Source organism: Podarcis tiliguerta (assembly GCF_965153285.1).
Source record: "Podarcis tiliguerta genome assembly, chromosome: 4".
In the NCBI taxonomy this organism is placed as follows: domain Eukaryota; kingdom Metazoa; phylum Chordata; class Lepidosauria; order Squamata; family Lacertidae; genus Podarcis; species Podarcis tiliguerta.
In genome coordinates this window covers 56,345,769-56,371,489 of record NC_139537.1, presented here as the reverse complement: position 1 = coordinate 56,371,489, position 25,721 = coordinate 56,345,769, and the positions used below count along the sequence as shown (strand labels likewise).

Here is a 25,721-nt window from a genome sequence, read left to right as displayed (position 1 = left end):
GAGTAGAGGGCATGCTGGAATTCTGCTTTTTGTCTTATTTAATCTGAAGCACACTTACTAGGAAGGAGTAAGCCCCAAGGGAAACCCCTAATATGTGTGTTTAGGATTGCATCCTTAAATAAAATAAACATTAGTGGTCCCATCATGTCCTTTACTCCATAGGGAAAGACTGTGACCAAACCGAAGGAATTGCCACTGAATTTAACCATAGTGGGGCTTATAAACAAAGGAAACAAAAGAAGCATGCAGTATGGCCTTTTATCTGAAACCATTTGAACTACAAAAAATAGCATTACTGTTGCAAACCAGGTGAACTACAACATAAAACTATCAGCTGAACTTGCAAGAATTTAATCATTCAGTGTAATGTGAGTGTGGTATGAGACAGCTACTGGAGAATAACCAGTTGTGCTGTCCCTAAATCACCACCTTAGTCCTCAAATCTGTTACTTTGGAATATAGTATTGTTGAAACGAGAAGACCCCAGAGTCAGCAACTTGCAGGTTTTCTCCCTACCATACCTTCTGACATCAGAAAAGCTTGTATATTTGACCTAGAGGCTTTTCTTCTCCTGCAGCCCTGTTTATAGTTTAACTTTCCATCCAGTTCATTAACAAGAAAAAGAGCTGCTTTTTCAGGAAAGGCAATGTTCCTAAGGACAGCAAAGTCCTTCCTTTCCCTTCTTGAAAATTCTCTACTTACAGGCAAGGCCATTCACTGCCTAATGACCAGAGTTTTTACCATAAGGCTGTGTGTGCTCCAGAGTTGGAAACCGCTAGCTAAGCGAGTCTATTTTTAATTCTTTTTGTCACAGGAGGCCTGGGTTATTTTTGTAACTACCACATCTCCAAATCCCCCCTCTCTGGCCTCCAAGAAGGTCTTGGAGCATGTCAGTAAATATACATCCTTACCCTAGATATTAAGATGGGCAGAAGTCCTAGATTTATGCCCAGCTTCTTAAGCAGCCTTGGCTTCTTAAGCTTTGAAATGCTGCAATTATGCAAATATTTGTGATGCTGTCCCCTTTGATCAAAACTTTCTCAAAATGATCCCTTTCCATTATGGAGCAGGAAAATGTATTTTGGCCATGTAAAGTCAGGTACGGAGCCCCTTGAACCTTTTTTTAAAACAAAAAACCAGAATCACACTAGTTTCTCATGCCATGCATTCCCACATTCCCCAAAGTTGAATGATAAAAAGGTGTCATTCTCCTCACTCTTCTTCAGGCCTCAGTTTTATCACAACTAATATGCAAAAAGTACAGGAGGTTTACAGTCTGCTTTTGTTTTCAGCTGAGGTTATCTAGTTGATATACCCTTCCAAGGGATGTATTGGGTGTTAGGGGTGGGGTACTACCTTTGGTCCCCACCCAGCATTCAACTCTCACCTGTGGCTCCTAGAAGCTGTAAGCATGAGACAGCAGCTACACCCGGGGACATGGCTTCGACTGGCTAAACCAGGTGAAGGTAGCCGATGGGTGTCAAATCCCTGGCAAGTTAGGGACTTTCCCTGCATGGAAAGACAGGCTCTGATGGATTGAGAGGAGGAGAACAATAGTGGGTCCAAAGGTCAAGAAGGTGGTTTTTGTACATGCTGTAGAGGGAATTGAGGGGCAGATGGGGCTCATCAACCTGGGAAAGTAGCACATCCAGGAGAAGGAAAACTCTGACCCTAAACCTCTGCTGCCTTGTGAAGAACAGGCTAAGGAGAAAACCCTACACAAATCTAGAGTGGAGTCCCTAAAACGGTTGGATGGTGCCTTGTATGCCTCCTTCCACTGATGTCACTGAGACTAAACACGAGGCAAAATAGTTCTAGATAAATATGTGTTCATAAACATGTTCAGAAGGCCATTCTGCTGCCTGAGGACAGGGGCAGAGCTACCTGCCCTGGCACCTGGAGTGACGTGGGGGCAGGGCTAGCCGCCCGCGTGGCGAGTGTAGGGGGTTTCTGCTAGCTGCCCATGTGGCAAGCATCCCTAGCTGCCTGCCACCCACACGGCGAGCGTGTGGTGGGGTTGGGGATGGCATGGGGATGTAACCCGCCCTCACAGCTGACACCCCCCTCACCTGCCTTCCTCCACCAGTGCCTGAGGAAAGGCCAAGATGGCATCCCTCCCCATTCCACATATAGAAAGAAGAAAACCAAGCTGGAAATCACTGGGAACAGATAGCATCCACCACACCTGAAGGAAAGCCTTCTGTGACTCACACACATCTGTCCCCGACACCAACACCTGCATCTATTCCCCAACACCTACCACCCACTCCCTGCCCACCCTCTAGCATCTGCTGCCTGAGGCCGCTGCCCCATTCTTCCTAATGGTAGTGCTGGCCCTGAACATGATAACTATGTTTTCATGACGCATCCAGCCATGCCTACCACAAGCTTGTATGCCTCCTTCTGGCAACTGCTGTAGCCAAGCTGGTGTCAAATGTATTTCTCTGCTTTCCTTTGGACTACATAAGTGAGACCGAGAGTGGGGTCTTGTTGTCTGGGCAGCCCAGGACCTTCATACACACTGCCTAAACTTGCACTCTGGGGAGGTCATTTCGGTGCTACTAATGCAGTTGTTTGACTTCCCCCTTGGAAGTGCAATCCATTGTCTCTTGAGACAGACAGGTGCCAACAACATATCCCTCCAAGTGCATCACTAATAGATGTAATCCAATCCAATAAAGCTATTGATGATTCAACTAAATTTAGCAGGGCTATTGTCTAAATGTGCTGAAGAGTTATGTGACAGAACCAGACCACCTTAAGTCCACCATGCCATCTTAACAAGTTTCTGCAGTAGCTTTAAAATGGATTGAATGCTGATTCAACTGGTTTGCTGATATTCTCTTATTCCTTTTCTGATTGACAAGGTAGGAAGCAGTCAGAGAAAATTTCCTTCCAACTTTCTTCTCAGGCATACAGCCAACCTCTTTATCTAGTCTTTAGACTTACAAGGAGTGTTGAGGCAGTTGCTAGGTGCCATTTGCAGTTGTGGTACTGCTTGCTGCAACCAAGCCTCAGCCTACTGGGATGATTTTACTAGATCCAGGAAAGTAGGCTGCTGTGTTGCATTTAGCAGGTGATGATAGGGCACAGTGCCAAAAGCCCCCACAAGCCAACTTGGAAATGCCTGTGGAGCCTATCCAGAAGTTGTCTAGAAATCACAGTGCACATATTTATTCTAGGATCCAGCAAATAGCTAGGGCGAAAATGTGGCTGTTTCCAAGAGCAGCCAGAATTGGAGTGTGTGCATCAAGGAAGGTGGAAGGAAAGAAGTAAAGATAATATGGGGGTGGAGGAAGGCACCAGGGAAAGGATCTTATGAAATATAGGCTCATGAATATGAAAACATGCCAGAATGCTATGTAGGCCTTCAAGGTGCCACAGAGCTCTTTGTTTTTGTAACAATGGACTAACACATCTTCTGTTCTGCTGAACAATGCTACATGTGCGTCATACTTTAACCACAAAACACATTATATAGACTTGCTTTTTGGCTAAATGACAATTGGAAAGCTTTAAAGCCACCTCTTGCTAGCTCTGTGTTACTTTTTGTTTTAAACTGACAATTGCTGGCCACAGTTGTTGGCCATTAAAGTTTTCTTTTAACTAGGCGTGGGTATGTTTGTACTGTATAGGTGGATGCATGGATTTAATAATATTTCCGTCCTACCTGTTGGTGTAAAATGGCCTCAAGGTGACTTATAATAACAAAGTACAATAAAGCTAATACAGTATAATTAATGCAATTACACCAACCAAACACAGAAATCCAGTAGATAAAGGGCCATTAAGTGATCACATATAGCACTAAACACCCGAGATAACGGGCTGGACTTTACTTGGTGCCTAAAAGGTAAGAGTTGATGCTCACTGAATGTGGGTTCCATAACTTGAGTGTCACCCGATAAAAATCTTCTCCGTTATTCTCCCATTCAACTTCAGAAGGTGGGGAAATGATTTCTACGCATTATTTTGCTGGCTGGCAGGTTCAAATGCGAGAAGAAAAACCATTTTTATACCCCATCGCCACACCATTGAGGACTTTGAAGGCCAAAACTAGAACTTTGAACTGAACTTGGAAATTAACTGGGAGACAGTGAATATATTTTAACATACCATGTGCACTGTGCAGTTGGCTGTGACAGTAGAACTTTCTAGATGTGTTTCAGAGGCAGCATTACAATAATCTAGCCTGTATATTACTAGAGTTGACTAACTACGGTCCAATCATCTTATCTCCAAAAGGTGTACGCTCAATCAAAGTTGGTAAAAGTTATGGATGCCAACAGCAATTGTACATTTCATTTGTTTTCAAACAAATTATTTTCTGCTTGAGCCTTCTAGGGGAGATACAAATTTAAATAAATATTGAATTGCAGATAGAGAGCATGCTTGCTGTTTCTGTTACTTCCCAGGGAGAGGAAGGCAGAGCAATCTGGCGTTTACTGGGTGGGAGACAAAACTGAAACACTCCCAGGGATGACACCACTTCTGGGGATAACTAAGGAAAGGAAATATTAAAAATAAGCTGATGAAGAATGGTAGTATCTCACTATTACTGAGAAAGCACCCATACTGAGACCCTTTTCATTCAACAAAGAATCTTGTGACATGTTAAAGATTAACAGATTTATTGTGGCTTAAGCTGTTAGTTTTATTATTGTTAGTCTTATTGTGGCATGATCTATTTGTCTTTAAGGTGTCACAAGTCTCTGGATGCTTTTGCCGCAACAAACACAACTACCTTGCTAGACATCTTCATACATTCATTATTTATTTATTTTTATTCATTTGGGGTGCAATACTATACTGGCTGAGAGGCTTTCAGATTTGTGAAGCTTCAGAAAAACAACAGCAGAATAGCTGAAACGGGGGCAGTCTTTGGCTGAGATGCACAAGAAAGGAACACACTTGCACCAGATCCTATTCTCTCAATCCATGGCCATGCCCCCATTGGTGACAAAACTTCACTCTTCCATTGATCTCAGTAGGAGCGGCGCATGTAAAAATAGCTTCCCTTGCACTGATGACCACACTGCTCACACCTCAGTGACAGAACACAGGATATGGTATAACTCAACACCCCATCACAGGTCACCACAATTGGTATATAAGCCCCACACAGTGAGACCATAACTCAACTATTAGGCATGTGACATGGGAATATACCTCTCTGGCCTTATGCCATACATGCTGAATGGGGGGATCTGGTTGTCCAGATTCTTGTGAGAACAGGATGCTAGACTAGATGGGCCTTTGGCCTGATCCAGCAGGCCCCTTCTTATTTTCTCATACCCCATGGTGCACCTGATTGCTTTCTGCCGCTGTGACTGAGTGGTAAGATTATCGTACTCCATATGTGGGCATTTGATTTCCTTGATCTGCAGAACAAGTGCAGATCTTTTTACAAATGCCTCATAATTTTTATTCTACACATGCAAGGAGCCAATCTTTCAGTGTGGTAGGACCTAGACTCTGGAACTCAAGGACCATTTGATATTAGGTGAGTGTCTTTGCTGTGTATTTTTGGCACCTGCAGAAAAACAAATTTTTTAGGCGAGCCTACCCAGAAATGTACACTTGACAAGCATTTTAATATGTAATTGTATTTTATCACAGATATTTTTAACACTGCTGATCTTACTTATATTATATATTTTTTATGGTCAGCTTGTTCTTAATGTTTGGTTTTTATCAGTATATTTAATGTATCTTTTATATAAACCAATTTGAGCAGGTATGGGGATCTTAGTGGATCCAGGTGTGGCTGAACTACAGCTCCCATAAACCTTGACCATTGTCCATGCTTGCTGAGGCTGATGGAAGGTGTAGTTCAGTAACATCTGGAGGGCCAAAAGCTTTCCACTTCAGGCTTAGATGATTAACTGGTATACAAACCCCGTTAAGTAGAAATCCCGGGAGCTGCTCTATGGTATTTCCAGCGTGAATTTGAGTCCGAGGTGTTCCCTCTTTTTTGCCCATAACATAATTCTCCCCTCCTCAGCATGGGAAATATGATTGGGAGTATTGAACTCCTATCTCCTGCTTCCCAACTGGTGTACCATGCAGTGAACCACAGCAGGCTGTTGCTGTCAGTGTGTATCTACCCTTGTTGCATGTCCTGGTCTCTGCTTTCACCTGTTTGTTAAAAAAGACCTTTCCCTTCCCAGGTGGATCTTGAACCCTTATGCCAAGAAGCGTTGCATGTGTCTCTTTCTCTGTGTGAGTTCCATTCAAGCCCCTTGCCCAGGGAGCTGTGTGGGTGCTGTGTTTTGTGACTTCTCTTAGGATATGCCGTGCTCCACTGTAGTAACAAATAACATAAGGGGTTCTAAAGCCCCTGACTTAGAGGAATGCCTGGGGACTGGCAGTAGAAAGCCCATTTCTAGCTGTGTCGTGGGGTCTGATAAAGTGAGGGTGCTGTGGCATCATCTCTTGCGTATACAGTGGTACCTCCGGTTACGAACTTAATTCATTCCGGAGGTCCGTTCTTAACCCCAAACTGTTCTTAACATGAGGCATGCTTTCGCTAATGGGGCTTCCCGCTGCCACTGCGCCGCCGGCACAAGACCTCCACTCGCATCCCAGGGCAAAGTTCACAACATCTACTTCCAGGTTAGCGGAGCTCATTACCCGAAGTGTTCGTAAGGAGGACGGTACGTAACCCGAGGTTCCACTGTCATGTGGTATGTGTACTGCAGGTGTTTCCCATCTTCATGAGTTCATTGGTTGTCTTTGTATGTGGGTGGTTATATTTCCCAGTCCTGCATAATTTAGGTATAGAATAGATCTGTATGAGGTGCATATCTTATCCTTACACTTAAAAAAACCCAAAAAAAACCCTACCCAGAGTGACTAACAAATAGATATCAATGGTTTCTATGTCACACATGTATGTTGGGTGAACCTGGAAAATATATATTCCAGCTTTATACAACATACATGGTCAGTAGCTGCAAAGAAGGTAGTACAAGAAGGAATCTAGCACCTCTGGCATGAGTTTACTGTCTGCTGCATATCTCCTACAGTGAGAGGTATGACTGGAAACATTTAAGAGTATTTATCAGAAGCAGTAGGGATGATTTACAAGGCTCTGAGAGCTAGCTGGGTTTTTTGCCCATTTAATTTGCCTTAAACATCCATAATGCATTGAAAACTTTGCCCCTTCTACGCAGTCATGACAGAAGCGGTGTGCTTTAGCAATGAGTACCTGAGCTTAAATACCTGAACTTTATTTGCCCCAAAAGCTTCAGATTGTTTAAACTCTGTGTAGGATTGATTCTCGTTGTTCAGGTGACTTGCCTAGAACATTACACTTGATGCCATGTGGCTGCTTGTTTGTGTCTATGTGGGAATACATTGTGGGAGACTGCAGTCAAATACAGCTAGCAAGCATAGTGCATGAAGGGGTAAAGGACCACAGAATTGTATTGCTAGATAGACTCAGGTCATGCCCCCTTTCTTCTGGAAAGGAAGGAAGTGAAGCATTTCTACTTCCTCTGTGTGTGTGTGTGTGTGTGTGTGTGTGTGTCATGTAACCAGTGAAAGAGGACACGTGTAAGCTTTCTCCTGAGCTTACAGCACATGTTTGGAACTATATTCTGTTATTTTCTACCCAAGCGTATTTTGCCTGTATTATCCTTGCTGCTGCATGGAATCATGCAAGACTGAGACTGTGAATCTGTAAGTAAAGCTTTTTAAACATACTTAACAATGTGTGGTCTGCTCATTGCAAGAGACGTGGAAAGAGGTCAGGTGCTGTGTGCATCTGAGTAGGATAAAAAGGTTTAACAACCCGTATTCCTGATGCTATACTGCTACTTAACTTTTGTGCATTAAACTTTGTGAGTTAAACTCTGCTACCGGGGCTCTCTCCCCACAGGAGAGTGTGCATAGCCCCATGTTTTGAATCCAGGAACCCAGCTATTTTCTTTGGTTGTTCACCTACACATGTGGGTCCACAGAGATTCATATATTAAATTCCCCCACATACATTTTTGAACAAAGGATTGTGGAGAGCAAAAAAGAAGATTTTGGGGGGGGGGGTTTCACTTCCAAAGATCAAATCTCATCTGATCTGATAAAACTACAGTATGTCTAGAGAACTAATGTTTTCATGATGTTGCAAGACTTAGCACAGAGCAGCTGATAGAAAAGTTAACTGTTTATTGCAACTGACAATAGATGGTCCCAATAGTGTGATTCAGGGGACCTATTGCATGATCTGTGAATCCAGTGACCTATCAAGTGGTAGATGGGCAACAAAATTGCCTCTTAAAAATCTGAGGTGAGATGGGGATATGATTCACCATCCACTTACAGTGGAAGATTAAAATGGCATGCATCCAAATACTCATTCCTTTGTGATTCAGACTATTAGCCACCAGTCAATTGCCATCTGGCACCTTGTCCTCCAAATTTACACAATCTGAAATTGGCCTTGGGGATACCCTGTGCTAGGTTGATCTTGTGCCAGTTTCCTGAAACAGGGAAAGTACTTTTGGAGAAATGTTTGCACCAGCACGAATCCCCAGTGTTGTGTGTTGGCTGCTTCCTGGTGCACATCAATGTGCGAAATCTAAATGGGCAGACCATTGATTGGCTACAGCTTATACTTTCTTTAGAGCTGTGTTATGATTGGCTTATTGCACAGCACATTTTTTCTTGCTTAAAGAGGTGCCATGCCAGGGAGGGAAGGAAGAGAGATGGCTTTAGTCTTGCATGCTTATAAGATATTAAGATCCAGTGCCTAATGAGATCATTGGGAGGTTATCTACTGAGTTAAAACATTAATGTAAGAAATTATACAATGTACACATCTTATGACACAGATAGCAAAGCCCAGAATTATGAGAGTTGTATTATTAAAAAGAAATATAAAGCGGTACATGCTACTTGTTTTGGCAGAGGGGGGTCACGTTTAGGTTTTCTTTCCACATGACTCTCTTGCACTCTCTTGTCATTTTGGGGTCATTACCTGATGAAGTTTGAACTAGTAGCAGCAATCTCCCTCTCTAAGGGTAGTGGACCCATTCACATTGCCCACCCTCAGAGGCTGATGCAACTTGAGGGGTTCCCAAATGCTTTGACGGATCTTCCAGCTGATAAAGCTGATGATCCTGTTAGAGCTCTGCTTTCCCTATGGGATAGCAGGATGTAATGGGCAGTTGACACAATCACTCACTCTCCCATCTTGTAGAGCCAGAGTGGCTCCTTGGTACTCCGGAGAGCTTCAGGCTATGAAGCAAGTTGGGCAAAGGCTAGAGTACAACTGGCATAAGTCTCACTCTGAAACCCAACAAACACTGGTTTGGGCGTATAATCATGCCTACCATATGGCAGTGCAGACTATGCAAGAAGCCTCATTGTGCAGCTCATTTTGCAGCTTCCATTGCATCCTCTAGCAGCCAATCCATGGAGTTATTTTGGATGACTCCCACCATGGGTGTGAGATCTTTGGGACGTTCAAGGGCATTCTTTGCCCAACTGGCTATACATTTTGAGGATAAAATTGGTCTACTTCTAATGGATTTTTTGTGTTATTTGTTCCTCATGATGCAGTCAGACTTTCTAGACATCTTTATTCAGGACTTTCCATTGCCTGGGCATCTATTAGGTAGAACTCCTTATTGAAGCTAATAGCTTCAAAATTAGATATAAGAATCTCCACTCCCATAGCTTGAACAAATGCAGTGCAGAAAATTGCCACAATCTAGTATTGGAGGGTGGTGCTTGTCTGCCTGTGTGGCCATCTGTTCCCAGGCCCCACTCCCTTCATATAAGAAAAAATGCGGGTCTCTGGGAAGTCATAATCCACTGTTCTGTCATCTAGCGACATCATGTTCTTATAATAGGCAGGCACTTCCTCTGGCTTTGAGCTTAACTGGAAGAAGGAAGATTGCTGCCATCTCCCCGCCATTGGCATGCAATTCTATATTACGGTATTTGGTAAACACAAACAGCTCCCTTGTTTATTCCCCCTTCTCAAAAGTTCTGTCTGTCATAAATCTGCAGATTCGGATTTCAGACCATAATATGTAAACTGAATACGTTTACATTTCCCCCTAAAATCATGCTCAATTCTTTTTATGATATATATTTCTTACCTCAAAATATTAACAGCCCTGAACATAGCCTTGTATTTCTGCTCCCCTTCTGCTCATCTGTGAATGACCAAGATCCCGCTCTAGTCAGGTACAGTCAGTCACTTGCAACAACTAATAGGTCCGGATAGAGATGCGCATCCTCATCTGCATTAAAAGCTCCTTTCAGCCATTTTAACAGGGCCCCTATGTGTTGCGTGTAGCTCTCCTGGTCGTTTATCTAGAGACCAAACAGGCTTTTCTTTTTTTAGAGCTAGAAACTAACAAGAAACAGCAATAACAATAAACAGTGGATACATCTTATCACCTCCAACTGCCCGTTTGTTCTGACCCCATTTGTCCCTCAGCATACAGAGATGTGTCTCTACCATGGCATGTGCAGATACACATCCAGATTCACATCTCCATCTGTACTAGCTGTGCATGCAGAAACCTGGTTCTGTAAGCAAATCTCCATTCCTGGATCAGAGGGCATTATCAGTAATTTAACTGAGTATCAGAAATGAGCTGTGTTATGCAAAATGAAAGATGTATGTACAGTGGTGCCTCAGGTTAAGTATTTAATTCGTTCCGGAGGACCGTTCTTAACCTGAAACTGTTCTTAACCTGAAGCACCACTTTAGCTAATGGAGCCTTCTGCTGCCGCCCCGCCGCTAGAGCACGATTTCTGTTCTCATCCTTAAGCAAAGTTCTTAACCTGAAGCACTATTTCTGGGTTAGCAGAGTGTGTAACCTGAAGCATATGTAACCTGAAGAATATGTAACGCAAGGTACCACTGTACTTATTATTATGTTTTCATCTGCTTACATAGTCTTCCAAGTCTCATTTTATCCTGTAAATTAGGTTAGGAAGAGAGATAGTAGCAGGCTCCCAATGTCATCCATGGTTGAGCAAGGGTTTGAGCCTGGCTTTCCCAAGTCCAGGTCAAATCCTGTAATCAAGATCATAGAGCTTCTCTAGCAGTATAGTAGGTTTTAGCCAACATTTGATGCATATGCTCAGGAACAGTAGTGGATTAACAGCAAAATAAAGTTTCACCCTGTTGGTTTTCTAAATCTACAGAAAACTATTTTCTCAACATTTTTGACATTTATATTGTAAGAATTCCCAGACTCTGTCATATCAATAGTTTGACTTCACAGTTTTCATCACTATGATACTTCTTTAGAAAAATATTCATTCTAGAAATGCAGGTGTGTTATCAATTCAATACTGCTTTTTTATGGCTCATCTATTATTATAGGCCACTAATGTACACATTCAAACTAAATGAATCATAAATGTATGCATAATGAGATCATGGAACAAACAAGACACTGCCTGGGTTACGTGGTTTGGTAGGTCTGAAACCTTCATCACTAGTTGCTGTAAAGCTGGTTTATCAAGCTCCGCAGGATTTCCCATGACATGTGGTGGACCCTGCTGTTGTGAAGAATGGATTTTGCACAAGGCATTTTCCTTGTTGCAGTGCACTATGGAAGGAAAAGAGATTCATTTTGCACTTCAGCCCAGAGTGGGGGGACATAGGGAATTTAAGGTGCAAGGACCAGTCCTTGTGTTCCTTAAAATTAAAAGTTGAAAAGCAGCCTCTTTTAGGAACATTGATATGATAAATTCTGTAACATCCAATGAAATAAGCCAGGGGCCAGCAACCTTGTTCAGCAGTGGGCCGGTCCACCGTTCCTCAGACCATGTGGGGGGCCAGACTATATTTTGGCGGGGGGTGGGGATGGATGAATTCCTATGCCCCACAAATAACCCAGAGATGCATTTTAAATAAAAGGACACATTCTACTCATGTAAAAACACGCTGATTCCCCTACCATCTGCGGGCCAGATTTAGAAGGCGATTGGGCCAGATCCGGCCACCAGGCCTTAGTTTGCCTACCCCCGAAATAAGCAATGCAGGGCCAATATATGACTTCTGAAGTCAAGCAAATTGCCTCTTTAGCATGCAGACTAAGTGCCAAATAAATTCAGGCATGTTTAAAAAGAAATTCACAGTTCACAAAAGGCAAACACAGCATTTATCCAGCAGCCATGACATTTAAATGCAGGAAATTGGTGCCAGTAGCAGTGAAATCCTGCAGCATGACACACTGGTAATTCTTCAGCTGAGAGAAAACAACAACAATTCACTTAAATTTCACTCCTGTTCCAGCAGCATGCATGAACAGCACTCAGGATTGTGACCATCTACTATACTATTCCCAAGCTATCGCTTTAATAATTTTTAGAAAACAAAAAAGTGACAAATAATACTTTACGTTGTGCACTGTAATTTTCAGGTGGATAGGCAACATTGTGTGTGTAAGCAGGGGCAGCCCTACCAAAATGAGGCAACTGCTTTAGGTGGCAGATGTTGGGGCAGCAGTGGCAGCCCCCTGTCTGTTCATAAGAGCCCTCTGGGCAGTTCAGTCTATTGGAGGATAGAGCTGTGTATGTTAAATAGCCTGTTCTGGCCACCCTAAATTAGCCTGCTACCGAAGGTGCAACACTGCCAGCATGGTAGTAATATTCAACAGCCAATCTAGTTGACTTCTGCATGTGGAATGGGGAGGGATGCCATCTTTATCCTTCATTTTATTTTTAAAATAACATTTTACTTTTATTGTATTTTATTTTTGTTTTTAAGTTGTAATCATTCATCTTGTTTTTATTATTGCTTGTAAGCAGCTCTGAGCCCAGCCTTGGCTGGGGAGGGCGGGGTATAAATAAATATTATTATTATTATTATTATTATTATTATTATTATTATTATTATATCTCGGAAGAGGGAGTGAAACTGGGCTGGGGATTCTGTTCCTTCCTTCCTCCCTCTGTTCTCTTGGGATTAGTGTTCAGATTATTTAGTTTGTCAGGTAATCCCAAGAGAACAGAGGAAGGAACTGGGGCTCCCAGAATTAACACTATTTTGCATCCTAGCAGAAGAGGTGCCAGTGTGTTCTCACAAACCCCATTCTTGCTCTGGAGAAAGGGGTTCTTTCTCCAAGTGAAGCATTCTGAGCAATGTGGCCCAAAGAGTGCAAGTGTTTCCACCACTCATGGTGGCTAGAAAATATTTCAATACTGTATTGTATTCTGAAAACTAGCACTCTTCCCACTGATATACTTCCCAGATGTAATTCTCAGACCCATAAACAGATAAGGATTAACTTCTGTCCCCAATAATTATATGTCTTTGTGTTATTTATCAGCCTCTGACCCTTTTTCATGGTGATTATTTACTCCAGAACAGAAGTGCCAGTGCAGTGCTGTCTAATAAGCAGGCTGACCTGGAACTTGAATTACAGGGGGAAACATAGGAGACCGTAATGAAACAAATAAGGTCCACTTCCTGGTTCCACTGAGTTTTAGCCAAAAAAAAATGTCCCCAAAGCCTTCCAAAAACAGTAGTTAAAGTGGCCATCATAAAAGATAAAGGGGGCAGAAACTCTGGTGGGCATCATCCCTGCCCTGAGTAAATTGAGTACTGGGTTGATACTATGTACAAATAGTATACAGGGCATGGCAGTCTTGCTTTAAACATTAAATGAAGGGCTAGTCTTCCATGCATGGGACCATAACAGCTGTCAAACAGTACAGAGACAGGGGCTTGCATAACTGTAGCATTAATATGTTTCTTTCATTTCAAATAACTTAATTTGGCCAATGCCATTTCCTGATCATTGCTACTCACTTATTATTTGTGCATATTCAAAACCTGTTGAGTGCCTGACTTAGCTGTGTTTATGTGTTCAACATGCATCTCCACACTCAGCATGCGGACATTGAAGCCAGGGCTAGCCCAGGAATGTGACGTGTGGGCGGGGCCAGAAGCACAGCCCTACTGCTTCTCCAGTAGATTCACACCCTACATCCATGTAATGCATGAATGGGGTTCATGTATCACTCTTTTCATCATATTCAGAAGCCATGACGTCATGATGGTATTGCAAATGTTTACACCCACTGAGTGAGTACAGTGATACCTCGGGTTACATACGCTTCAGGTTACAGACACTTCAGGTTACAGACTCCACTAACCCACAAATAATACCTCGGGTTAAGAACTTTGCTTCAGGATGAGAACAGAAATCCTGCTCTGGTGGTACAGCAGCAGTGGGAGGCCCCATTAGCTAAAGTGGTACTTCAGGCTAAGAACAGTTTCAGGTTAAGAACAAACCTCCAGAACAAATTAAGTTCTTAACCCGAGGTACCACTGTATAGGTGGGAACTTAGCGCGGTTTGCAGACAAGCATGTGGTGAACTGTCTGTTTTCCGTACAGAGAACTGGCTGGTTGGCTACAAGAGAAAGCATTTCCCCCCAACTCTGATTCAGCAGGGGAGGGGCAAGGAAGGAAAAATGTAGAGTTGGTGGGAAGGCTTCAGCAGTTGTATTTATGGTAAACTGCTGGGCTGTAGCATCTGTGAGGACCACATGCCTCTTACCCTGCCTTACATTTTACCAGTAGAAAGTAATGGTGAAATTCTCACCACCCTCTGGAATGTTTGCATTTGGTGTAAGGTCACCCAAATTCACATATGGCTCATTTATATTTCAGAGATAAAGAACACTTCAACATGATGCCAGATCTGCTACTTATTTCTCTCTCTGAGGATCAGGCCTCCCCTCATTCTTTTTCACATCGATAAAAAATGTCCCCATATCCAGCAAAACATGTCAGCATACTGGATACAAGTTCAAATGTCATTATACTGATCATATAGCTATGGTTGAAGGGACAGGCCTTGGCACTTCACATGATGCCTGTCGATTTCCCCACTAACAATGGTCCAAAATAAGTAGCCCTTGTACCCTTGAAACCTGAAAACTCTTCCTCTGATTCTAACCATGTAATATTCATCTTTGGATTTAGAGAGAGTTTGATGCTTTCACTCTGGCTGGGATCCAAAGTGCTACTTTAGGTATGCCCAAGGGCTTGTACATACGGAATAGGATTTAAGACTCCCCCCCCCCCCGCCACTCCTAATGCCAGACCCACCCATTCTGTGTTAGTGATTGCATTTGAAAAGTCAGTCAGTTTCAAAAGAGACATGCCAGGGTGGGGGCTGGTGTTTGATAATGACTTCATGGTTGATTTCCCAGTTATCTGCAGAAAGCTCCTGCAGTTGTGAATGATCCACTTGTGTATCTCTTATGTATGGTTTATTTGTTTCATTGGTCACTGAGGATTTAATATGGTCAGCAATACTACAGAAGCATGGGTTAGGGAGCATGTGAACTGAAACTTTGGTTTTCTAGGACTTTGCGATGGCGGGTGTGCCACAACTGTGGTACAACTCAGGAAACCAAGGAGTTTTCTTTGTATGGTGAACAGTGTAGTAATGCAGAACAGTAGTTACAAATGTCACATTTTCTTATGTAAATATTATTAGTAGCTGTATTGCTGGTAAATACAGGCAGTTGCCCTGGTCAGGGAATCATGCAAGGTGGATTACGTTCTACTAGCAGAAAAGTACTCTCAAGTAAAATTTGATTTCCCAAATTGTTGTCATAGTTTTTAACCTTCTGCTAATCTATTACATTGTATCTCGTATGGAGAATGCTTTCTGAATGCAAAGCAAGTGTCCTTGAAAGTAAGGCTCACTTTCTGCCAAATCGGCATATAAATTAGGATCATATACTAAATATTGTTATTAGTAAGCATCCTTAATCTGGATACAACTGAGAATCTCCTCTCATCCCCAAATAAACCAGACAAAGAGCCCCGAAGAACTCAAAAGCCATCACTAGAAATGTATGTAGTTAAAATATATGTCCTTTTGTATGCTCTTTCACACTACATATTACAATGCAATACTTCAACGTTACATGGCATGAGAATGATATTACTTTTCCTATATGTTTTACTCTGATTCCATATTAGAGAAAGGAGACGGGTCCGAAGCAGGAATGCTTTCACTTCAGCCTGAACAATCAAGGCTTTCTGGTCCATCCCTGTGAGCTTAGGATAAGCACAATGTGCTTAGGCCTTGTGGAGTGCATTTTTGCTGAATACCAAACAAAGGCTTTCCCAGCCCCTCTCTTCTCAGTTAAAAATACCAGAGCCTGCTGTGGATGGTCAATAAATCTTTGAGTTCTCCTATTAAACCGAAGGATTCTGAAGGACAAAGTGAATGGGAAACTTCAAGATTGGAGTTAATTGTATGACTTTGCTTAAATTATTAAGGCACTGAATAAACATTACAGGTGGTTCTCTCACTTCAAAAAGTAGCTTGTCTTGTGTGCATGAGAGATTTGGCAATTGTCTAATCCATGAGTTGTCTTGGGGTTCTCACCTCTTCAAGAAAAAGGAAATTCACAGACATATGGTCATCACTTTTGATGGCTGAAAACATCAGGTGATAATTTGTATATTTGAAATAGGCACAAATTATCAAACATCTACAAGAAAGGGGTTTCATACTACTCGTAACAGAATTTAAAACCAAATAATTGCAATGAGACAGCTCATTCTTATTGAACAATATGGTGTCATATGACCTACATTCATACATCTGCAATTCAGCCTTGAGACAGGCTACTACTGGGTATGCATTTTATCACATCAGAATCTGCAATTGTAACTCCTTTTCAGTATTGTGGAAAGTTTCAGCATCTTGCCAGGATAATCAAAGTAAAGGTAATAGCAGCAGCAGCAGCACACATGCACACCTTAATTTTCAGTCTATGTATGTAACTGGAACACACTCTTTTCTCAGTTTACCAGCAGCTGCCTGGGGAGATAGGATTGAGCTTAACAAAACCAGGCCTCCAGATAAACCAGCTCATCTGTAAGGTGCTACTGGATGATTTATCTTTCTACTACCAACAGAAAGATTAAGAGGACTCCCCTCCTCTTTTTTAGGAGGCCATGAAAAATTCCAAAGGAAGAGACCCTAGTCCCTTTCCTAAACAACCTGGTTTGTACTGTATTGCCAAAATGTTACTGCCATGTTGGAACAGTGTTCCTGCACTGTGCTTTAAAATCACTGCTTTTTGCAGCAGTGTGCAGCATTTAAACTAGCTAAACTTCAATTTACAGCCAGGTCCTATGTATATTTACTAAGACGAAAATCCCACCTAGTTTAATGAGGCGTGCTCCCCCAAAATTCCAAATAAGATAGTCTGGTCCCATCTTATCTTATGCATGCTTACTCAGAAGTAAAAACCCACTGAGCATACTGGCAACTGCATCCTCAGGCTTCCGGCTCTTCCTCCAGGAAATTCTGAGTAGCACTTTAGCCTCATAACAGCCTTGGGAAGTAAGTTGGGATAAAAGATAAAGTCTAGCTGAAAACCTGGGCTTAGTGATTGAACTTGGATGGGACCGGAATATCCCACAGTGAAGCCCCACTGAAGCCAAGAAGCCACTTCTTTCCATCTCGCAGGAGGCAGGCACTAAACTGGCATATATGGATATAAGCCCCATTGATTTTAAATTAAATCTTATTTCCATCTGCGCCTGCTTGGACATGGTGTTAACACCGGCCATCCCCGCAAGCCTGGCTTTCCGAGATCTTTGCTCACAAACGCATCGTCAGCCGTGATGATCTAGTATTCGACTTAAGCCTCCCCACCCCAAAGTTGGTGGGTGTCCCCCTCCCGCCCTTCTCCTTCTCCTCCTTTCCTTTCGCTCCTTTATCCAAAGGCTGCTCGGCTCTCTGTCATCTCTCTCCTGGTAATTGGCAGCAACATCTGACAAGGGATCAGCCGTTGCTTGCAATCTGTTCAGTGACATTGCACACCTGGTCTTCGCATCCTCTCCCTCTCCCACTCCAGCTATTTATACCGCTCCGGCACCAGACGCGTCCGTGGCTCACAAGAGCAATAACTTTGGGCGCAACAAGGGCACCGCGAGTCATTTTTCTCTTAGCCAGCACTGTCTGTTCTGCTCTGCTGAGGATGACACAGGGCTCTTTCTCGGCGCTCGTAAGCAATGCCCAAAGAAACGCGGCGGCTGTAAGAGACCCGCTCTCCCTTTGCGCAGAAAGGAGTATGGAAAGGCGGCGGCGGCGGCAGCTGCCTCTTCCGCAGTACACCTCCATACATCCCCTCTTGCTCCATACAACGCAAGGATTCTCCCCACCCATCTCGCCCCTTCCCACCCGCCGCCCTCGCCTAGTGCACAGCCAGCCGAGCTGTCTCTGCTCTTTTCCCCTAAGGTCTCGCGCCGGCAGGCAACAGCCCTCAGCTCTCTCTCGCGCAGCACGCGGGGCTGACTGATAGGGCGCCAGGAGGCAGGCAGCGCTTGTCCATTCGCAGCTAATGATCCCCGCCGGCACTTGGGCTGGAAAATGCGCGAAAGCTGCACTCACGCCCCGCCCGGCGCCTTCTCCCGCTGTGAAATCCGATCCAAGTCCGGAGCCTTCGCTGCTTCCATTTTCAGCCAAGGCTGCTGAGGCCTGAGCCTCCCTAGGAGGAAGTACAATGAGCACCGTGGGATCGGGCCGGAAAGCTGCTTGACCCCTACGGCCAAGGAAAACAAGCGCTAGTGCAATGGAGAGGCTGAGAGGGCAGCGCACCGACCGAGGAGTCCCGGGTTCAAGTGTCGCCTTGGCTACTAAGCCCACCATCTTTTAGCATCAAGCCCACTGTCTACTAGGCCGGCGGCCGGGAGGTTCAGAATACCGACCGACCGCATAAGTCTGCATCCAGGGGTGTCAACTTGAATAAAACATTAGGGGGAGGAGGTAATGCCCGCCCCACATCACAAGACACCGCGCACGCACACCATTTGAATGGCAATGCCCATCAACTTGGAGAGTGGGGCTCAAATATTTTACATCGGTCCCTAAGAGTTGGGTTCTATGGTTGCATAGGAAGCTCTCTGAACACTCTAGAAGTCAATGCCAAGCACTGTTACTATAAAAGCGATAGAAATTAGTGAGTCGTGCGCTTACTTCCGAGTCAACACGCCTCAGTCCAGGTTTGTGTGATCCGATCCTAAGCACGTTTACCGAGAGAAGCACGTCCTGGGGCATTTAGAGGTTGTAGGTCGATCCTATGCTTGTATAAGCGAAAGGAAAGCCTGGTGCTATGTCTCTGTCCTCTGCGCGTTTATTCGCCAGTCCCCCTGAGCTTAGTCATTTGAAATACAGGACAGCGAGTTGCCTTTCGGTGGCGACGAAGGCGGGAGGGGCAGGAGCGGCCGGGCTCGCTGGCTATGGCAGCCAAACGCGCGAGGCAGCCAAGGGAAGCCACTTTTGCAAGCGATATATAATTAGCCCGAGCTGCGCTTTCTTCCTCTTCCTCTTTCCATGAGCTTTCACCTTCCGATTCTGAAGGGAAAAGAGAGGGAGACGACGAACGCCCTTATCAAGATGGGATGGGCTCAGGGAGGGAGGTGAGTGCGAGGCGTCGCTTGGAAGCGGGCCAAGAGGAATTCCTGAAGGTTATTCAGGCTCCGGGCGGAATCCTGCTCTCGTTCTCCAACGCAAAAAGGAGGGAGGCAAACAAATGGCTGTCATCCTCACCACCCAGATAACAACAACCCAGATTACAGACTGCAGGCAGAATCCTCCCCCCACCCCCGCGTTTCTGCGTTTCCTTGGACAAGACGTCAAGGCGCCCATCAACCGCGCGCTCTGCTCGCAAACTAGCTACCGAAAAAAACGAGTTGTTGGGCCACCTTTGCATCGCTTGCTTCTGTGGAGCAATGGTGGGAAACCTTTGGCCCTCAGCTGCTGTTGGACTACAACTCCCATCCTCTTTGGCCGCTGGACATGGTTGTTGGGGCTGATAGGAGTTGTAGTTTAGCAATGGAGACCCACAGGTTCCCCGCCTCTGCCGCAAAGGGTCCTGAAAGCAGGATCCCAGCCATTCTTACAGGGAAGTTAACTCGTTTCAATAGGTCGTATTTACGAAGAACGGTGGTCTTAAGAGTCCTAGTCCTGGACTTCTTTTTGGCAAACCCTGCTTACCTCAGTTCCGTTCTCCGATAAGAGAAGGCGGCAGTCCTAAACATATTGACTGGCTTTAGGTTTTAGCACGCTCTTTGTGGATCGAAGCCACAGCTTGCTGCGAAGTCCTTAAAACTTGTAAGGCAATGCCTGAAGCCAAGTGAAACCGGACTCACTGCTAGGTTGGCAGACACCTGAGCCAGAGGCCTTTGCTAGCCCTGCTACTGGTCCTTGTCACAACGTGATGACTCGGAAGTGCCTGTGAGTTCCGTGGCCCCCTCCGAAATCAGCTTGCATAGCGTAGGACAACCAAAAGCGCTGAGGACTGGAGACGGCCCTTTCCCCCACAGCCCATACTCCATCTCTGAGGCCTATATTGACATGCTTTCCTAGCCCTATACCATTTAATTTTCTCTGTCTGCCTCTCCCTCCCTCCTTTCCCAGCCCCCGATTCCCAGAGGCTTCCATGTGGTCGAGATTGCCCCTTAACAAAAGTATCCAAGCGGGGCGGGAGAGGCAGTTCGCACGCTGGCTCTGCTCCACTAAGTCTGCGCAGCCGGAGGAACCTTCAAGGACCGAGCCGCCACCCCTTTGATGTGCGACGCCGCCTGGAAGCGACAAAAGCCGAGCTCTCCTCTCCGCCCGGCCTCCTTTCAAAGGAAGGCGCTTAATTGTGCGGGCTCCTTGTTTGGGGAGGGAGCGGCAGGGAACTCCGCACAAAGTGGCGGCCAGCCGGAGCACGGCTACATCAAAGGTATTTATTTTGATTATCTCCTGGCTATTTTTGGCAAGAACTTTCCTCCTCTCTCGCTGCTTAAGTTTTGCCGGCAGAAGTGACTGTAATGATTCGTCTTTGTTCTCCACTGGATGTTTACGTTGCTCTTAGCATCACGTGCCTTTTGCTGGGACCACCAGCCCGCGGTTGCACTGGCTTGATTTGGAGTTAATCCTGGAAGGGGAAGGTGGGGGCGGCGGCGGCGGCGGGTAACCCTGCTTTTATTAACTGTTTAGGTGTCAGCTAGTTTTTTTGCGCCGCCAGCTTCTTCTAACAGCTTATTGAAACTTCTCTAATGGTGGGTTTGACTTTCCATTTGAAATGGTTCTCTTTACCTCCCTGGAACAAGCCCCGGATCATCAAGTGTCACGGAAGTCTCATTCATTGACTTCCAGCCTGCTTCTTGTTATCAAAACCAGGAACCAAACCCCAAAGATGGAACCACCTTGTACTGGTTGTTGACTAATCCGGGTTAACCACATTTCTGCTCACGAGTCTAATCTGGGGTTATAATTCCTCGCGTAGAAGCATGAATGGACAGAAAACACCCTAACCAATCTTGAATTAATCGACGGCTAGTAGGATCTGTAGGTGACTCTTATTCAGAAAATGCCGTGATCTTGACATTGGACCTAAAAAAACCTCCATTACTGCAATTCTAAGTACACGCTTACCTGAAAGTAACTCTCAGTTAAACCTATAAAACAGAAGCAGGAACAGACCTGCTTAAAATAGGCCTCTTGTGGGCGGCGGGGAGCCCGTGACAGAGCATCAACTGAAGGGGTAAGCAGCTATCCTTTGGTAGAATATATCCAATGAATTCCAGTAGACTTATTTCCAAGTAAGCACACATGATGAGATGGGGTCTTCAGCCCTACAGAAATCAACGGAAGGAACTCGGTGAGTGCTTAGGGAACTTAGGGATGTCCTGATGGAGCCAGCCAAGTGGGGGGAGGCGAAGGTGGCCTTTCCTATCCCAGGAAGGAGCGACAGCCACCGCCCCCCTTCCTGCTGGGGGTTGGCTCGCGTTCTCCAGGAGGCTGGAAATACCTCCAAATTCGAAACAGCTGCTGGCCTTGCCGTGGTCTGCCTGCTAAAATATGCCGATCTCCTTTTAATCTGTTTCATATTCACAAATTAAGCACTTAGCCTAGGTAATAAATCATTAGCAGTTTACGAGACGAGGCTGAGACACACCAGTGAAGGGAGGTTGGGGGTGGGGGAACCGATCCCCCTAAAAGCGCAGCAGCCGTGCCTGGAAAGCAGCGCTTAGCAAAACACTGCCTGGATTCTCTGGGGCGCAGAGCGCCCGAAGCACGTAGTGTCGAGGATGACGCCTTGCCAAAAACCGCTTTCTCGAGTTCAGGGGTGGGAGGTGGGGACTTGGCCTGGAAAAACCCCTCCGCGGCAAGCGGAAGAAGCTGGAGGTCTGGCTGGAGACAGCTTCCCCGCACCCCGCCAAAGCCTCCTGCCTCCTCTGAGCAGGTAGCGCCCAGCTTGGCTGCACCTGCAAACGCGGCTCCGCTGCAAAGGATGACTCACTGGGAACAAGCAAGGCGCGGGCGCTCTCCCTTTCTCCCTTCCCTTTTCCTTTCTGGCTGCGAGTCTCCGTCTCCTTTCCAAGGGCAGCTCGCCCATTCCTGGGCCAAGCTCTCCACGCAGCCAACCCCCCCCCCCCCAAACACCGGGAGACACAAGACACCGGTAGGACTGGGTTGCAGTCAAGAGCGAGAAGGCTGTGCTCTTACCGGGACTGCACGGGAAACAATCGTGGAAGAGACCACCAGACAGCATTAGATCACATTGAAACAAGATAAATATTTTTACTAGCCTGCTTAAAAAATAAAGACCGGTAGCTCAGCCTGCTCACTGACGCCACAGAACAAAGCATATTGAGGAAAGGAGGGGTGGGGTGGGGGTGGGGTGGGGCTTGCACAGGGGCCACACAGGGAGCCTGGTCTGGCAACGTCAAAGTCCCACAACGTGCTTCCGGTGCCAGGACTCAACCCTAGGATACTGTATTTGAAACCAAGCGCAGAGTGTTTTCGTCTCAGCGCTGAGCAGCCAGACCCCTCATTTCTGAATACGTACTGTATTAGGATCTCCCGAGCTTGGTTAGCAGGAATAGCAAGTCCCATTGCGCCCAGGGAGACTTCCTAAAGGGAGACGGCATAATGAGCGGTAAAACACTTGTTGTTACTGATAGCCTCTGATTCTTTCCTGGATGGGACTCAAGGCGGCTTACAGGTTCTTTGCATGTTCGATCCCTGACATTGCCATTTAACTGGAACTCTGGTTCCGGGCCGTGGAAAGATCCCTCTCTGCTTGAGGGCCATTTAACAGAGCCCGAAGGAGAGGAAGGATGGTGGACCGGTGACCCTCCAGTTGCTTTTGGGCTTCAGCCGTAGCCAGCATAACCAATGGTCAGAGATGATGGGAGCTGTAGCGGCGTCTGGAGGGTCACCGCGGAGTAGGCAAGGTTAATTCTAAACTAACGAATGCTCTGTACAAGGAGTTCCACGTATTGTATGTACTTCGAAGTAACCCTGTATTAAAATATGGCTTCGTTCTCTTGAAATAAATTTCTTCTGAAACTAGCGTGTCTTGTGAGGATTATTACCATGATTTGGAAAGGGTGGAGGTAATAAAAAGGAACTCATTCCAGGTCAGAGACGGCGGTCCCTCGAGCCCGAGCCCCAGCACCCACCGCCAGCCCTGACGGTGACATTTAGCAGCCTGATTATGCGCAGGAGGGGAGGAGAGGCTGGCGGCCTGCCTGTCATTACATCCCTCCCTCTTCCCTCCTCCCCCCCTGCCGAGGAGTCGGGGACTACAGGCTGGGAAGGGGAACCGGTTTTCTTCCGAGCCTTCTTCCCACCGCTCTGCTTCAGGTCCGCTGCAAGACTCGCCTCTGCTGCGCCCCTCCAAGTTCCCTCCACAGGAAAAGCCTGAGGATAGGATTTTCTCCGGGAGCCTCCCGCTTGACTCGTCTGTGGCCAGACATGAAACGGCTGCCTGCGAGCGCGCTGCAGCCAGGAAGAAAGCGAGACCAGGACGGCGCCGGAGTGCCATCCGCAAACGAGTTCAGCCGGAGTTCTTGCCCTAAAGGCGAGTCCTTCTCCTAGGCTTACAGAGCCGCTGACACTTAATGAGTTACTTGGAACGCTTCTTATCTACCGCCTTAACCCTATGGACGTTTACTCAGCTGCAAGCCTAGGGCTCATCCACAATGCCCTTTAACGTAGATAGCAAGCTTCCTAGTCCGTATCAGGTTCCCCTCCAGCAGACTGCCTTCTCACACTTTCCCGTCCCTCAGTCCGGATTTTCTCATAGCCTTCTTTTCGGAGCATTCTTGGTATGAGAAAATCCGGATTGAGGGAGGGGGAAGTGTGGGAAGGCAGTAGTCTGGAGGGGAGCATGATATGGACAACGGAGAACTAATGGAGGTACAGGAAGCTTGCTATCTACACTAAAAGACAGTATGGATGAGCACACACACACACACACACACACACAGGGGGGGGGGGAGAGTAGAGTGTCTACTGTGCCTTACTCCCAGTTCGAGCCTATTTAGTGGGTTTTGCTCCAGTTTAAATGGGACTTTTCACTTCCGGCTCAAGGGTGCTGCCTGGCCGGTCACTAAACACCCTGGGGAGTCGATTTCATTGCGCACTGCAATTCCAGTACTTGGGAGTAAGCCTTACAGAGTTCAAAGAGGCTTACCTCCCAAGTAAGACTGGGGGTCTTTTGCCACTTTAGGTGCAAGGGCTGCTGCATGCAGAGGGAGCTGTTGCTTCCTGTGGGCCAAACTGCTTAGCGAAATATCAGTGTGGGCCAATGCCCAAGTCTCAGGAAAGGCTGCAAGGCTGCACCCATTGGAAGGCAAAATATGGAGCGGGGGGGGGTGTTCTGCGCGCACTCCCAAAGCATTGCTCCACATGAGGCCGGGCACGATACTCCGATGAAGTTGCATTCAGTCTCCTGGCTTTGGAAGGAAGCTGCTATATATAGCCAAGATGGCTGGACAGGACGCTGATGGGAAGAAGGCCCGTCTCTTTCCACAACCGTGTTTAAGGCACCTTTCTTTGTAAAGGTGGGCTGACTTCTTGGGCTCCAGCTCAACTGGGAGGCGGATCGAGATGTCCGCTCAGGCAAAAAAAGAAGAAGTTTGTGTGTCCAGGATGCCTCTGGGAAACCTCTTATCCTTTCTACAAGCCCTGCTCACCCTCCCCTCGCACCATCGGGAAGGCGATCGATTTCCGTTGCCAATCCATAGGGATCTGCGATCTCGGACAGCACTAATTCCAGCAGGGAGCGAACGGAGGGCTGCGGTCACTCCTAATCATTATAACCCTCGCTTGCCAGGGTCATTTTTAAAGGGCACCAGGAGCCTGCAGTTCTATGCACACCGCCCAGCGAGTGAGACCCATCCAACTCTATGGGAGTTACTTCCATGTAAACAACGGGTTGCGCTGTTCGGGTCTTTCCTTAACCCGCTCCCCCGAGGCTACCGCTACCCAGGAAAAGGATTCCGAGAGAGGAAATGAACAGCTCCGATCCACAGCACCATTAAGACGAAATGAGATGTGTGAAGCGACTGGTTTCAGGGGTCGTAGTTCAGGATTGTTAGGAAAGACGTCGACTTATAAGGGGCTTGTGTTTGGTATATACACCAAACCTGGTGGATTAGCTGAACGGATTTGCGGACCGGGCCTTCCTGTGAATAAGTAGGCTTTCGGCTTATTGGGGTTTGTGGATTTGAGCTGTTTGGGGTTTTCGGGGGCTCCGTGACTAGTAAGGCTTTGAACGCGGAGGTGGCCAACATCAATCGCGGCGGCTCCGAAAACCTCGCTGTGGTGAAGCGAATGCAGCAGCAGGGCGATCCCGGACTCCAAACACTGAAGGGCGGGGGGAGGTGCGGGAGGAGGAGGAGAGAGAGGGAGGGGAGGGGAGGGGG

The 25,721-nt window shown here is 46.1% G+C and overlaps 2 long non-coding RNA genes across 3 annotated transcripts in view; one reads left to right on the top strand and one right to left on the bottom strand.

Annotated features, from left to right (window-relative positions):
* LOC310676932 overlaps positions 1-25,721 on the top strand; it is a 54,410-nt gene that overhangs the window by 8,702 nt on the left and 19,987 nt on the right. For both annotated transcript variants that reach the window (XR_014510803.1, XR_014510804.1), the window contains exon 2: positions 20,434-20,743. This is a non-coding gene — a long non-coding RNA (uncharacterized lncRNA). The remainder of the gene's footprint in view (positions 1-20,433; positions 20,744-25,721) is intronic.
* The window catches only part of LOC310676933, a 48,193-nt gene that overhangs the window by 22,092 nt on the left and 380 nt on the right, over positions 1-25,721 (bottom strand). The gene's annotated exons all lie outside the window — the stretch shown is intronic.